The sequence below is a fragment of the Nomascus leucogenys genome, chromosome 25, assembly GCF_006542625.1.
Source record: "Nomascus leucogenys isolate Asia chromosome 25, Asia_NLE_v1, whole genome shotgun sequence".
NCBI classification, from domain to species: domain Eukaryota; kingdom Metazoa; phylum Chordata; class Mammalia; order Primates; family Hylobatidae; genus Nomascus; species Nomascus leucogenys.
The window spans coordinates 30,879,452-30,894,466 of NC_044405.1; the positions used below are offsets into that span (position 1 = coordinate 30,879,452).

General features: G+C 48.7%; 1 long non-coding RNA gene across 1 annotated transcript; it reads right to left on the minus strand.

Annotated features, from left to right (window-relative positions):
- Nucleotides 1–19: 19 nt before the first annotated feature.
- Nucleotides 20–948, minus strand: LOC115833137. The gene is made up of 2 exons (XR_004028578.1): nt 244–948; nt 20–104 (listed from the first exon to the last, which is right to left on the minus strand). It is a non-coding gene; the product is annotated as an uncharacterized LOC115833137 (long non-coding RNA).
- Nucleotides 949–15,015: the final 14,067 nt, after the last annotated feature.

Here is a 15,015-nt window from a genome sequence, read left to right on the forward strand (position 1 = left end):
ATTCGCTAGATTTTTTTTTAAGGAAGAGCTTGGAAAGCCAGGACACAACGCTGCTGCCTGCTTTGCGCAGGGCCCTCTGGGGCTCAGCCCTGAGCTGGCGTCACCTGCGCAGGGCCCTCCGGGGCGCAGCCCTGAGCTGGCGTCACCTGCGCAGGGCCCTCTGGGGCTCAGCCCTGAGCTGGCGTCACCTGCGCCCCCCCGCCCCTGCTCCCTCGCGGCCCTCCAGCCCTGAGCTGGCGTCACCTGGGTTCCCCACCCCGGGCTCTCCTGCCCTGCCCTCCTGTCCACCCTCCCTCCTGCCTGCGAAGCTTCTTCCCTAGGCACCTCTGTGCTGCGTCCCACCAGCCTGAGCCAGACGCCCTCTCGGGGCCTGTGCCGCACTAGCCTCCCTCTCCTCTGTCCCCATAGCTGGCTTTTCCCACCAATCCTCACCTAACAGTTACTTTACAATTAAAGTCAAAGCAAGCTCTTCTCAGCTTGGGGCAGCCATTGGCCTCTGTCTCGTTTTGGGAAACCAAGGTCAGGAGGCCGTTGTAGACATAAATCTTGGTGACTCGGCCCCGTCTCCTGAGGGTCCTGCTGGTGACCGGCCTGGACCTTGGCCCCACAGCCCTAGAGGCCGCTGCCGACCAGCACTGACCCCGACCTCAAAGAGTACTCGCAGGGGCGCTGGCTGCACTCAAGACCCTCGAGATTAACGGTGCTAACCCCGTCCGCTCCTCCCTCCCGCAGAGACTGGGGCCTGGACTGGACATGAGAGCCCCTTGGTGCCACAGAGGGCTGTGTCTTACTAGAAACAACGCAAACCTCTCCTTCCTCAGAATAGTGATGTGTTCGACGTTTTATCAAAGGCCCCCTATCTATGTTGATGTTAGTTTTGCTCTTTCTGTGTTTTTTTCTGAACCATATCCATGTTGCGGACTTTTCCAAATAAAGGTTTTCACTCTTCTCCCAGTGGTTATCTTCCCAGTAAAATCCTTCCATGTGCCCCAACGGAGCAGTCACAAGAGGTTGGGGGCGTGTGCGTGCGTGCTCACTCCCAACCCCCATCACCAGCAGTCCCAGGCCAGAACCAGGGCTGCCCTTGGCTACAGCTGTCCATCCATGCCCCTTATCTGCGTCTGTGTCGGTGACATGGAGACCACACTGCACCTGTGGACAGAGAGGAACTGAGGAGGCAACACCCTGGGCTTTGGGGTCGGGAGCAGATCAGGCCTCAGTGGGCTGGGGTTGGCCACATCCACCGAGGTCAACCACAGAGGCCGGCCCCAGGTTCTAGGCTTGGTACTGAAATACCCCTGGGCGCTCGGAAGGGGAGTTGAGATCCTGCAGGGTCCATAGGAAGAAGTCCTGGGAGGCTCCACCTTTGGGGCAGAGCAAGAAGAGGGCGGAGGGCAGAGGCAGCGAGGGCTCATCCTCAAAAGAAAGAAGTTCGTGGCCCCTGAATCCCAGAATCCGGGGTGCACGGCTGTTCCTGGGGGCCGTTGGGGGACTAAGGATCGGCCGAGGACTGGGCTGGAGGAGGGCAGCAGGGACGGGCGGCGAGAGTGAGGGTGGGGCTTCCTGAAGGCCTTCACCTGCGGGGACCCAGGCGAGCCCCTCAGGTGCCACAGGCAGGGTCACGCCTCGCTCGATGCGTTACACCATGTGGCCACCAGAGCTGCGGGAAAATGCTGGGGACCCTGCCTTTCCGTTTCAGGTGAACAAGCGCCCCTCACAGCACTGCAGGGAGAGAGGGGCCCGGGGCAGACGCAGTGAGGCGGTGGGCGGGGCCGGGGCGGCGCATGAGGCGGTGGGCGGGGCCGGGGCAGACGCAGGAGGCGTGGGGGGGCCGGGGCAGACGCAGTGAGGCGGTGGGGGGGCCGGGGCAGGCGCAGTGAGGCGGTGGGCGGGGCCGGGGCAGACGCAGTGAGGCGGTGGGCGGGGCCGGGGCGGACGCATGAGGCGGTGGGCGGGGCCGGGGCAGACGCAGTGAGGCGGTGGGCGGGGCCGGGGCAGACGCAGTGAGGCGGTGGGCGGGGCCGGGGCAGACGCAGTGAGGCGGTGGGAGGGGCCGGGGCAGACGCAGTGAGGCGGTGGGAGGGGCCGGGGCAGGCGCAGTGAGGCGGTGGGCGGGGCCGGGGCAGGCGCAGTGAGGCGGTGGGAGGGGCCGGGGCAGACGCAGTGAGGCGGTGGGCGGGGCCGGGGCAGACGCAGGGAGGCGGTGGGCGGGGCCGGGGCAGACGCAGGGAGGCGGTGGGCGGGGCCGGGGCAGACGCAGTGAGGCGGTGGCCCAGCGCCTCCCGGCTGCCCCATGGGATTCCCACTGCGGCCCTGGCGCGACAAGGGCTGGACTCGGCCAGCGGGACGTTCCCTCACGGCGCTGAGGCCCACACTCTGCGTGGAGCCTCCCCGTACCCAGGCTACCCTGCAAGGTCCTCGGAGAGGCTTCCCCCAGCCGCAGCCCCCACACAGCTCCGGCCCAGGTCCGCTCTTCCCCATCCCCGTTGCTTTGCGCTGTATACGGCCAGGCGACCCTGAGCCGTCCCTGAGCCCTCGTCCCGGCTTCCTCCCCTGTAAGCTGGGTGAAGGACTCCATGGCACCCACCTGAGAGGGTTGTGGCGAGGCCCAGGCCCCTCGTGCCCACACGGCCGGTGGCCCATGCCTGGCAGGGGCTGGGAGGAGGCTGGGGCGACCAGAGGGGAGTGGCCTGTCCTGGAGGAGGCCCAGGGACCCTGGTGAGAGGGTCTCTCCCAAGTGCTGTCTACGGGACCCCTTTCCTCTGCGCCCATCCTGCACGGACCTCTCCGGGTCACCCCTGGGCTGCACACTGGGTTCAGGGGGGCCTTGAGGTGGGGCCCCTGTTCCCAGGTCCCGGTGGGGTTTCTCCTGAACCTCAACCCTTCCTCACCTGCGGGCATTCCCATCCCCCAACGCCTGGGTCACCAGGATTCCAGGCAGGAGGGGCTGTGGGGGTTACCAAGGCCCGGATTGCCATGCAGAACCCCCAGCTGCCACGCAGACCCCCATGGGGCCCAGGGAAGCTCCTGGCCTCACACTGCACCTCACACTTCCTGTGGGGGCGGACTCCAAGGTCCCAGCCTCTCATCTTGTAGAAACTGAGGCACAGGAGGGACACACATTCCCACGGCCGGTCAGTGTGGCCCCCACACCTCCCACTGGACTGACACCTGGCCAGGCTGTGGACACCCCTGGCGCAGCCTCAGCCCCTGGGGCCCCTGCTCCCCGGCCCTCAGGCCCCAGCTCCCATGTGCATGTCCTGCCTCGGGCCTGGAGGCCCCTCGGCCCCAAATAATCAGACAATTCAACAGCAAAACTACCTTTTTCAGGCTGGCAGGACTCTGGGCAACCCCCTGCAACAGCCGCCTGCCCTATCACAGCCACCCTTGCCTCCCAGGCACAGAGACCCCACCATCAGATCCCAGCCTTGGTGCATCCCCAAGCACCCTGTGTGTCGGGATGGCGATGCTGGCTGAGCCCCTGCATCCCCACTGGAACCCCTCGGGGGCTCTCTCGCCACCCACATCTCTCCCTCTCCTTCCCACTCCTCCCAGGAGCGGGGGCTGCGACATCCTGGGCTTCAGGCTCTGGAGCAAATCAGGCCTGGATGGGCTGGGGCAGGCCAGATCCAACTAGGTCAACCCAAGAGGACCAGCGCAAGGCTCTGGATTTGGTACTAAAACACCTCAGCCAAGGGGCCTTAGGGCTGCTGTGTCCAGAGTGTGCCCAAAACCCTCTTCCTGAAGGGACGTGAGAAGCCACGAATGTGAGCTTCCCTGTGCATTCAGCCATCCTCACACTGCTCTAAAGAACTGCCCAAGACTGGGTGATTTTTTTTTTTTTTTTTTTTGAGACAGAGTATTGCTCTGTTGCCCAGGCTGGAGGGCAGTGGCACGATCTAGGCTCACTGCAAGCTCTGCCTCCCGGGTTCACGCCATTATCCTGCCTTAGCCTCCCAAGTAGCTGGATTACAGGCACCCGCCACCACGCCTGGCTAATTTTTTTTGTTTGTTTTTAGTAGAGACAGGGTTTCACCATGTTAGCCAGGATGGTCTCGATCTCCTGACCTCGTGATCCACCTGCCTCGGCCTCCCAAAGTCCTGGGATTACAGGTGAGAGCCACTGCGCCTGGCCAAGACTGGGTGATTTATAACGAAAACAGATTCCATTGACTCACAGTTCCACATGGCTGGGGAGTCCTCAGGAAACTTACAATCGTGGCAGAAGGGGAAGCAAACACATCCTTCTTCACATGGCAGCAGGAGAGAGAAGCGTGAAGGAGGGACCTTCAAACACAAAGCCATCAGCTCACATGTGAACTCACTATCACAAGAACAGCACGGGGGAGGCCACCCCCAGGATCCAGCCTCCCTCCCTCAACACGTGGGGATTACAATTTGAAATGAGATGTGGGTGGGGACACGGAGCCAAACAGTTATCACTTGCTTCAAGAAGGGAAGTGCCTTGATCCCTGAACCATCCTCCAAGCTGGTGGCCCCACTGTGCTTCTCACCTGTGGCCTCCCAGGTCAGGAGGAGAGGCTAGGACCCCCTTTTGTTCTGGGCATTCCCCACACTGAACAGCTCAACTTTGAAAAAATAGTTAGGAAAGAAACCTTGGCCCATCAGGCCACACTTGTTCCCAGTTTAGAAAAGTGACGTTTCAGATCATCACATGAAGTCTCCAGATAGGAGGGCAAAGCCAGTCACCCTGATGCTCTGAGTGGTCAGAGACCCCAGTCCTTCCTGGGCCATCCACAGCATGGCTCCTTGACTCCTAGGTCGGAGCAGGCTCCTGCCCCTTCCTGGCCCCTCCTGTCCTGGTGCAGGAGGAGCTGAGACCCACTGGCCTCAAAAAGGCAGGGGGTTGGCAGGAGGCGCAGAGCCCTGGGATCTCAGGCCTGTCAGGAGGGTCCTCCCCTGCAACCATCCATCCTGATCCAGAACTGTGGGGGCAGTGCCAGGCCTGGGCTCTCTCCTTGGGAGCCTCTGGCTGCAGTTCCCTCCCAGGAAGGGTCCTCAAGGGGGCAGGGACCCAGGAGGTCTGAGGGGGTGTTGGGGCCTAGCAGACTGTGGGGGTCCCAGGTGTCTCCCCAGCCCCCCCTGCCAGCCTCCACCAGCTCCCCTGTGAGGCCAGCCCCACCCGCCCACCTCAAAAGCTATCCTAGATCCAACAGCCTGAGCTGGGGACATACAGGGCCTATTTGCCCACCTTGGGACCCCTATAGCTGAGTGCCATCCTAACCACCATCCATCACCGGGGGCTGGGGGTGGACGGAGGCCTGAGGCCACTTTTGTTTTTCCTCCTGCCACTGCAGCTACCATAGCCCAATGCCGCCCATCGATAAAAAAATGACCTCAACTGTGGCTTTGCTGTGACCCTTTCCTGGACAGCACCAGTGCTGGGGTCCTCACTTTCCTCTTTTGGATTTTGTTTCTCCTTGTTATGTTTCACTTTTAATCTTTTGAGATGTGTTGTCTTCCACGCATGTTTGCAGACAGCAGTGTTCACGTTTCCAAACCCAATCCGATCATCTTTGCTCTTTATGGAAAAGTTAAACACATTCATATTTCAGACAAATGATATTTAGCCTTTTCAATGCATTTGTTAATGCTACGATTATGGAAGCATGTGGAGGGGTTGTTCCCGTTCCATCCAAGGTCAGGTGGCCGGTGCAGTTCCCTGACCCCCGCCCGAGGGAGACCTCCGGGTTGGTGAGATGACCGAGCACAGGTGTCCTCCCACCCTCCGCGCTGGCTAGTCCGGCAGCACTTTCTGCAGAGACAGCTTCTAGACAGCCGCGCTCCCCACACAGGTTGCAGAGCATGTCCCTCTCCCTCTCGCAGCTCCAGAGGGTGATGCCTCGGGCCCTGGAGGCTGGGAACCACATCTTGAGTGAGGGTGCGGTGTCGCCTCAGGGACATGAGTTAAACTGTGAGAGACGCCCCCTCACACCCCCAAAAGGCTGAAGCTGAACTGGCAGCACCAGCGCCGGCAGTCTGCAAGGATGTGGGGTGACTGCAGCCCTCTTGCGGGCTGTGGGGTGCAGCTGCTTTAGAATCTCCCCTCCGTTTCTCAAAGCCAAGTGCGCACTTGCCCACCCCAGCCAAGCTCCTGAGCTTTGCCGAGATTGGTGAAACACAGAACTCATGCGCAAATCCGGAAAGATGCGCATGGATGTTCACAGCAGCTTCGTTGGTGAGTGGGCTGGGAGCAGTTCCGCCACCACCCAGCGAGCTTGAAACAGGAGCCTGAGCCTCCGGTGAGGGGTCGACGCATTGATTTCAGCTGTGAGACCCCAGCACAGGCCCCAGCTGAGCCGTGACCAGGCGTCTGACCACAGAGCCGGTGAGATGGCATGTTGGTGCAGCTCTGAGGCACTGCGGTGGTGATGCTTCAATACACGGTTGTGTTAGAATGAATACGCCTCATCTTTATCCCCAACCCTGTGAGCTCTTCCCATACTTCTAGTAGACTTTTCCCTCCCTCCCTCAACCCCTTGCTCCTGGAATGGTGCCACCATTCACCCAAGGTGGGTGCCCCTCCTTTCTTCCACACGGAGTGGGGGCAGCTCCTTCGATGGCTGGTTTGCACGTGGACCATCCCTTCCCATAGGTCTCCTGGGGAAGCGAGGCCTTCCCTCCTCCTGTCGGCCCCGGGACCCACTGGCCCCACACACAGACCCGAGCAGGAGCAGCAGGGGCTGGACCCCAGGAGTCTGGTCCATCCTGGGCTTGGGGGGCCCCCTGCTGATCTTCATTCTCTCCCTTGGAGAGGACAGGGCAGGAGCAAACACCTCCAAGGGAGTGACCTCTTCCCAGAGTGACCTCTCCAAGGGAGTGTGTGTGCATGTGTGCGCATGTGCGTGTATGTGTGTGTACGTGTGTGTATACACGTGTACGTGTGTGCGTGTGTGTACGTGTGTGCATGTGTGTACATGTGTTGCATGTGTGTACGTGTGTGCATGTGTGTGTACGTGTGTGCACGTGTGTACGTGTGTGTGTGTACATGTGTACGTGTGTGTGCATGTGAGGATGTCTGCCTCCAACAGTGCGGGTAACAATAGTGTGCAGCCTGTTCTTGTTCCTGACTTTGGCAGAAATGCCAAAAGTGTGTCCCACTAAGACACTGTTTTTCTATTTGTCCATAAAAATGAGGAACTAAATCTTGTTTTTCATAGATGGAGATGATTATATAATTAGCACCTTTGAAATCATGGCAGCCTGGTGATTTGGGGTCAGGGGTTGAAGGGAGCAGTTCTGATTTTTCTATGTGAATGTGTCTGCTTAGATTTTCTATATGTACTTAGCTAGTTTCAGTCAGTCATATAAAACTGTCTTTTCATTCAGGTTTTTCAGTGTTTGGGTCCAGTGTTACAGTAATCTTCTAAGATTTTTTTTCCCTTCTTATAGGAAATCACTTGGTGATTAGGCAACCAAGAACATCGTTCTGACAATCATGGAAATTTTAATATGTCTGTGAATTGGATGATGGCATTGTATCAGTGGTGTCAATGTTAAATTCCTGATTTTGATCACTGTATGTGGTTATGTAAGAGAATGTTCTTGTTTTTAGGGAACACATACTGAAGTATTTAGGGATAAAATAATACTGACTCTACTCAATGATGGGATTCGCTTTTGTTTCGTAGTTTCAATAAGCAACTTTGCAAATGTGCAATGGCCACAATGTTTTTAACAAAGGTTCCATTTGGAATAAATTTACTAATATCACTTAAGAAAATGGGGTGTGTAAAGCAAAAATTCTAACACATAACTAACATATTTTGGTGTGTATTTTTACAGCAGTTCCATGTCTATTGTTTTCTGAATATCCAGAGTGACCCAGAATGTTCTAAAATGTAGGAGGAAAACACAGGACCTCACACAAGCTGCAGACTAAGTTTCTCTTGGGAAAAAAAGTGATAAATGTTACTAAATTACTGACACCCCCCCCCAACAAAGTTTGAAAAAATCGAGTTTTACTGATGGTGCATGGCCATGTTTATTTCTTCACACACCCATAGCTATGAACATTGTACACAGTGCTTGTGTGGACACATACTTTCATTTCTTTGGGTAAATACCTAACAGTGGAATGGCTGTGTTATATGGTAGTTACTATTAACTTTTTAAGAAATAGCCAAATTGTCTCCAAAGTGATTCTACCATTTAACATCCTCATCAGCAGTGTATGAGCATTCCAGTTGCTTCACACCCTCAGCAACACTTGGTCTGATCAGTCTTTTAAATTTCAGCCACTGATAGATGTGTAGTGGTGTCTCACTGTGGTTTAATTTGTATCTCCCTCATTACTAATGCTGTTGAGAATTTGTCATGTGCTTATTTGCCATCTGTATTTTTTTTTGTTGTGTCTCTTTAAATCACTTGCCCATTTAAAAAAATTGTTAGTTTTCTCACTATTGGGTTTTGAGAGTTTTTAATTATGTTCTAGAAAAGTGACTTTAGTCAGATGCATGATTTCAATAGTTTTTTTGCCAACCTTGTTTTCATTCTCGTAACAATGTATTTCAAAGAACAGAAGTTTTTAATTTTGATGAAGTCCATCTCATCTTTTTGTTTAATGAACCATGCTTTTCATATGTGTAAGAACTCTTTGCCAAGCCCAATATTTTCCTCTGTAAGTTTCGTAGTTTTAGGTTTTAAATGCTCTGTTTTGAATTAATAATTGCATATGGTACAAGATATGGATCCAAGTTCATCTTTTTTCAAGTGGATGTCCAATTGTTCCAGCACTGTTTGTTGAAAAAACTATCATTTCTTTGCTGATTTTTATTAGCTCCCTGGTTAAAAAAATTAGTTGTGAATATACATTAGGATTTATTTCTGAACTCTCTGCTGCTCCATTGATCTATTTGTCTATCTTATGCCAATATTACACTGTCCTGATTACTGTGGCTTTACAAATCTTGAAATTACAGTGTTAATTTTCCAATGCTGTTGTCCTTTTTCAAAGTTGTTTTGGCTATTCTAGGTCATTTGAATTCCCACATTAATTTAAAATCAGCTTGTCAATTTTTATAAAATAGCCTGTTGGAATTTTGATTGAATCAGCAGACCAATTTGGGGATAACTGACCACTTAACAATAACGATGGACACAGTTGACTTAGTTCATTCTGTGTTGTTATAAAGGGATATCTGAGCCTGGGTAATTTATAAAAGAAAGAAGTTTATTTAGGTCATGGTTCTGCAGGCTGTATAAGGAGTATAGAGATGGAATCTGCTCAGCTTCTTTTGTACTGCTTTAAAACACAGTGGAGAAGGTCAGAAAGGAAGCGAGCACATGCAAAGGGGAACCAACCCTGACATGCATCCTGACTTTGTAGCCACCTGCTCTCTCAGGAACTGGTGCATTCATCCAAAACCAATCCAGTCACCATACAGACAAACGTCCAGACCATAGCAACAGTATAATTCTCCGTTTATTTGGATCTTATTTATCTCAGCAATGTTTTATAAGTTTCAGTGTACAGGTTTTGCTCATATTTGTATAGGTTTATGCCCTAAGCATATCATATTTTATGCCAATATTGTAAATGGTAATTTTAAATTTCAATTTATAAGTATTTCTTAATAACAGATAGAAATACAATTGATTTTTGGATATTGAGCTTGTGTCCTGCAACACTGCTAAACTTATTATTTGTAGCAGCTTTAAAAAGATTCCATTGGGCTTTCTATGTAGATGATCATATTGTCTATAAATAAAGACAGTTTTACTTCTGTTATTCCAACTTAGATGACTCATTTCTTTTCCACCTTGTTGCACTGGCTAGAACCCCTATTCCAATATTAAAAAGAAGCAGTGACAGTGGCCATCCCTGTCCTGATCTTAGAGTTTCCCGCTAAGCAAAATGTTAGCTATAGGTTTTTCAGAGATGCACTTTAACTAAAGTTGAGGTACTTCCCTTCTATTTTGTGTTTGTTCAGAGTTAGGGTTTTTTTTTATTTTAATAAAGAACAGATACTGGATTTCATCAAATGCTTTTTCTGCGTCTTTTGAAATAGTCACAATTTTTCTCTTTTCTAGTTTGTTAATATGGCGAATTACAGTAGTTGATTTTCAAAACTTAAACCATCTTGTAATGTTCAATTTACCAATTTTTTAATGTTTTGTTTTGAGATAATTGTAGATTTCCATGCAGTTGTAAGAAACAATACAGAAAGATTCTGTATACCCTTTACCCAGTTTCCCCCAATGGTAGCATCTTGCAAAACTATAGTACAATGGCACAAACAGGATATTGACAGCGACAGGACCATGATAAAGAACAATTCCATCACCATGAGGATCCTCTGTGTGGCCCTTTTGTAGCCATACCCACTTTTCTCCCATCTCAATCCCCTCCACTACTGGCAACCACTAATCTATATTCCATCTCTATAATTTCATCATTTCAAAACTGTTATATGAATGGAATCATACTATCTGATCTTTTGGGATGGATTTTTTTCACTCAGCATAACTCTCTGAAAATTTATCCATGTTATTTCAAGTATCAATAGTTCATAATTCTCTGAAAATTTATCCAGGTTATTTCAAGTATTAATAGTTCATTTCTTTTTATTGCTGAGTAGTCTTTCATGGTATGAATGTACCACAATTAGTTTAACTATTCATCTGCTGAAGGACATCTAGGTTGTTTCCAGTTTTTACCTATTATGGATAAAGCCACTATAAGCATTTTTGTATAGGTTTTTGTGTGAACATAAATCTTCATTTCTTTGGGATAAAATCCCAGGAGTACAAATGTTGTGTCATATGGTAGTTGTGGGTTAGTTTTTTAAAAAAACTTCCAAATTATTTTCTACAGGGGCTGTATCATTCCTTCTAGCATTACGTTGATCCAATTTCTCGACATTCTTGTCAGAATTTGGCATTGATTATCGCCCTTATTTTAACCATTCTGATAGATGAGTAGTGATATCTCACGGTTTCAATTTGCATTTCTCTGATGGATAATAATATTGACACGTTCTCATGTGACTATTTGCAATTGATACATCTTCTGTAGTGAAATATTTCTTCATGTATTTTGCCCAGTTCCTAATTGAATTGATTCTTTCTGTTGAGTTTTGAGAGTTCTTTATATATTCTAATACTAGTCCTTTGTCAGATAAGTGATTTGCAAATATTTTCTATAATTCTGTAGTCTTTTTATCCTAATAGACTCACTGAGCAAAACTTTTCAATTTTGATAAAGTATAATGTATAATTTTTTTCCTTTTATGTATTGTATTTTGGTGTCAAGTCTAAGAATACTTTGTCTAGCACTAGATCCTGAAAATTTTCTATGTTTCCAAAAGTTTTATACTTTCATATTTTTCATTTGGTTCCACAACCCATTTTGAATTAATTTTTATGTAAGTTGTGGCTTAGGTCAAGTTTCATATTTTTGCTTATGGACATCCAATTACTCCAGTACCATCTGTTGAAAAGGAGTTTTCCTCCATTGAATTGTTTTTGCACCTTTGTGCAAAATTGAGTACTTTTTCAGCTCTGCCCTCTCTTGCTTCTTTCCTTCTGGGACCCTGGTGGCATGCATGTCAGATCTTCAGTCAGTCCCACAGGTCCTAAGGCTCTATTCTTCTCTTGTTGTTCAGATTCGATAATTTATATTGTTTTATCTTCCAGTTCACTATTCTTTGTTTCCTTCATTCTTCTCCTTTTTTAACTTTTTTTTTTATTTTGAGACAGAGTCTTGCTCTCTCATCCAGGTTGGAGTGCAGTGGCATGATCTCGGCTCACTGCAACCTCCACCTCCCAGGTTCAAGTGATTCTCCTGCCTCAGCCTCTCAAGTAGCTGCTTCATTCTTCTCTTGAACCATCTACTGAGCTTTTATTTTGGTTACTACAGTTTTCAATTATAAAATTTCCATTTGATTCTTCTTCACATCTTCTATTTATTTGATAAGACTTTCTATTCCATTGCTTTGTTGAGGCTATTTTTTTTCATTTGTTTCAAGAATGTTTGTAATTGCTTGTTGAGGCAGTCTTATCACTATTTTAAACACTTTGTTAGATAATTTTAGTATCTGTCATCTCAGCACCGGCATTTTTGGCTGTCTTTTTCATTCAGTTTGAAATCTTCCTGGTTCTTGGTATGGTTAGTAATTTTTTATTGAAACCTGGACATTTTTATACTATGTTATGAGACTCTGGATCTCATTTAAAAACTTGTTTTAGCTGGCTTTCTTTGACACTGATCTAGCAAAGGGAGGGAGGGAGGCACTACCTTGTTACTGCCAGGTGGAAGCAGAAATCCAGGCTCCCACTAAGGCCTGTATTGATACCCAAGAGGAAGGGGGTACCTTGTCACTTCTGGATGGTGGCAGGATTTCTGGCTCACCATGTGGTCTCCACCGATTCCACTCTAGGAGAAGCCTCATTACTGCTGAGTCATGGTGGAGGTCTTAACTCCTCACTAAGCCTCCCCCACATCACCCCACTGGGGAGCTAAAGGCTTACTTTATTACTGCTGGGTAGGAGGGGAGGTTTGTTTGTGGTCTCCATTGAACTGTGAGGTGTGGGGTGTCATGCCTTATGATCAACTGGTGGGGATAGAAATACTGGCTCTCTACTGGCATGTGACATCATTCTCATGCTCTACGTGGATGTGACATCATTCTCATGCTCTACGTGGCATGTGACATCATTCTCATGCTCTACGTGGCATGTGACATCATTCTCATGCTCTACGTGGCATGTGACATCATTCTCATGCTCTACGTGGCATGTGACATCATTCTCATGCTCTACGTGGCATGTGACATCATTCTCATGAGCATGAAAATTTAGACTCCCCAACTTGGGCTTTGCTTGCATAGGTGAGAGTGAGGCCACAAAGTTTCTGTCTTCCTAGGTTGCTCCTATCCTGGTCCTCTGGCTAGAAACAGTAAAGTCTTGTTAGGGATGTTTTTGTGTGCCCTTTGGTGTTTCTAGGTTTCCAGCTTCTTCAGCTCCATATCTGGGATGCACAAGGGAAAAGGAAAACCCAGGGAGTTCAACACTGTATCATTCTTCAAATCCCCATGTTCCTAGCGGATCTGCCTTCTTCACTCCACCTTTCAGAATATTCTTCTATTGGTTTTACGTATAATTTTCAGGGTCTTTTTGTTGTACTTAGCAGGAGGAATAGGGAAAAGTATATCTACGCCAGGTCCCAGAGAGGAGGTCTGTTCCATGTGGTTTGATTACTATGTTATTTGGTGCATTAAGATTTCATGGTTGGCTGAGCAAGGTGGCTCAGGACTGTAATCCCAACACTTTGGGAGGCTGCTTGAACCCAGGAGCTCAAGACCAGCCTGGACAACATGGTGAAACCATCTGTCCTAAAAATACAAAAAATTAGCCGAGCATGGTGGTGCACACTTGTAGGAACAGCTACTCCAGAGGCTGAGGTGGGAGAATCACATGATCCTGGGAAGTGGAGGTTGTAGTGAGCCATGATTGCACCACTACACTCCACCCTGGGTGATGGGAGTGAGACCTTGTCTCAGAAAAAAAAAAAAAAATCATGATCGTATACAGTGCTGTTTTAACTCACTTCATAATTTATGTCTTGAATTTAATCTGCCTTTGTTTCTCTAGGTTTTAATGTGCCCTTTCCGAATCACTTTGTTGTGGATGAATTTCTTATTTACTTGGACTTTACTACATCTTTCAATAGGTAAGTATATTTAATTTGCATTTGACACATTTTGTTTTAATGCCAGCATTTTACATTTTCTATTTATAATGTTTTCTTTATTTTCTAACTCTCACTGTATGAACTTCTTTCAGAAGTGGGACGTTTTCCTTATGGTAATCTGAAAGGGTTACACTGTTCAATTATTCCACTTTTTTCTTTCATATATTATACCCTATATTAGTCTCCCTGGGCTACCATAACAAAGTTCCACAGACTGGGTGGCTCAAACAACAGAAATTTACTTTCTCTCACAGTTCTGGAGGCTGGAAGTACATCGAGGTGCCAGCATAGGTGATTTCTGGTATAGGGGAGGATCTCTTCCCAGCTTGAAAACAGTTGCTCTCTTGCCAGGTTCACACGTGGAAGGAGATTGTGAGGGTACAGAAAAATATTTGGTGTCTCTAAGGACACTGCTCCTATCAGATCAGTGCCTGACACTTATGACCTCATTTAACCTCAATTATTTCCTGTTTTAAATACGGCCACACTGGAAGTTAGGGCTTCAACATACAAATTTGAGAGAGGAGGAGGCACAAGCATTCAGTCCATAAAACACCCCAACACTCTTTTTGTAGATTTAGCACATTTAGACAATGTCTATTGAACATATACGTTAAAAGATAAGAAAAGCAACAGACCTTCTCTTACCTACTTTTCTCACGTCTCCTCCTCTTACCTACTTTCTGGTCTTTCCTGATTATAATTTTTTTTTTTTTTTTTTTTGAGACAGAGTCCTGCTCTGTTGCCCAGGCTAGAGTGCAGTGGCACGATCCTGGCTCACTGCAACCTCTGCCTCCGTGTTAAGCAATTCCCCTCCCCCAGCCTCCCAAGTGGCTTGGACTACAGGTACACGCTGCTACTCTGGGCTAATTTTTTGTATTTTAGTAGAGATGGGGTTTCATCATGTTGCGCAGGCTGGTCTTGAACTCCTGAGCTGAGACAATCTGCCGACCTCAGCTTCCCAAAGTGCTGGGATTACAGGCGTAAGCCACCGTGCCCAGCCAATTCATTCTCATTTTTATTTTAGTTCTTCATATGGCTCCCTTTAGAACTGTTACTTCTTGATGTTTTTCCAACTTAGAAACTATCTGTGCCTTCCCTCTGTGAAAGACCAGTATTCTAATACACTTACACTCCTTTCCCCAAACCTCCTGATTTGTCAACTTCACCTCATAAAGATTTATGTCATTTTCTTCTGAGACTGTCTAAAAGTTGTTGAGACTTGGCTTTCCAAGCTGGCAACCCCAGCCCTAATTCATAAGGAATCACCATGGGTCTGGTGGGGGCAGGAGGAAGTAAGG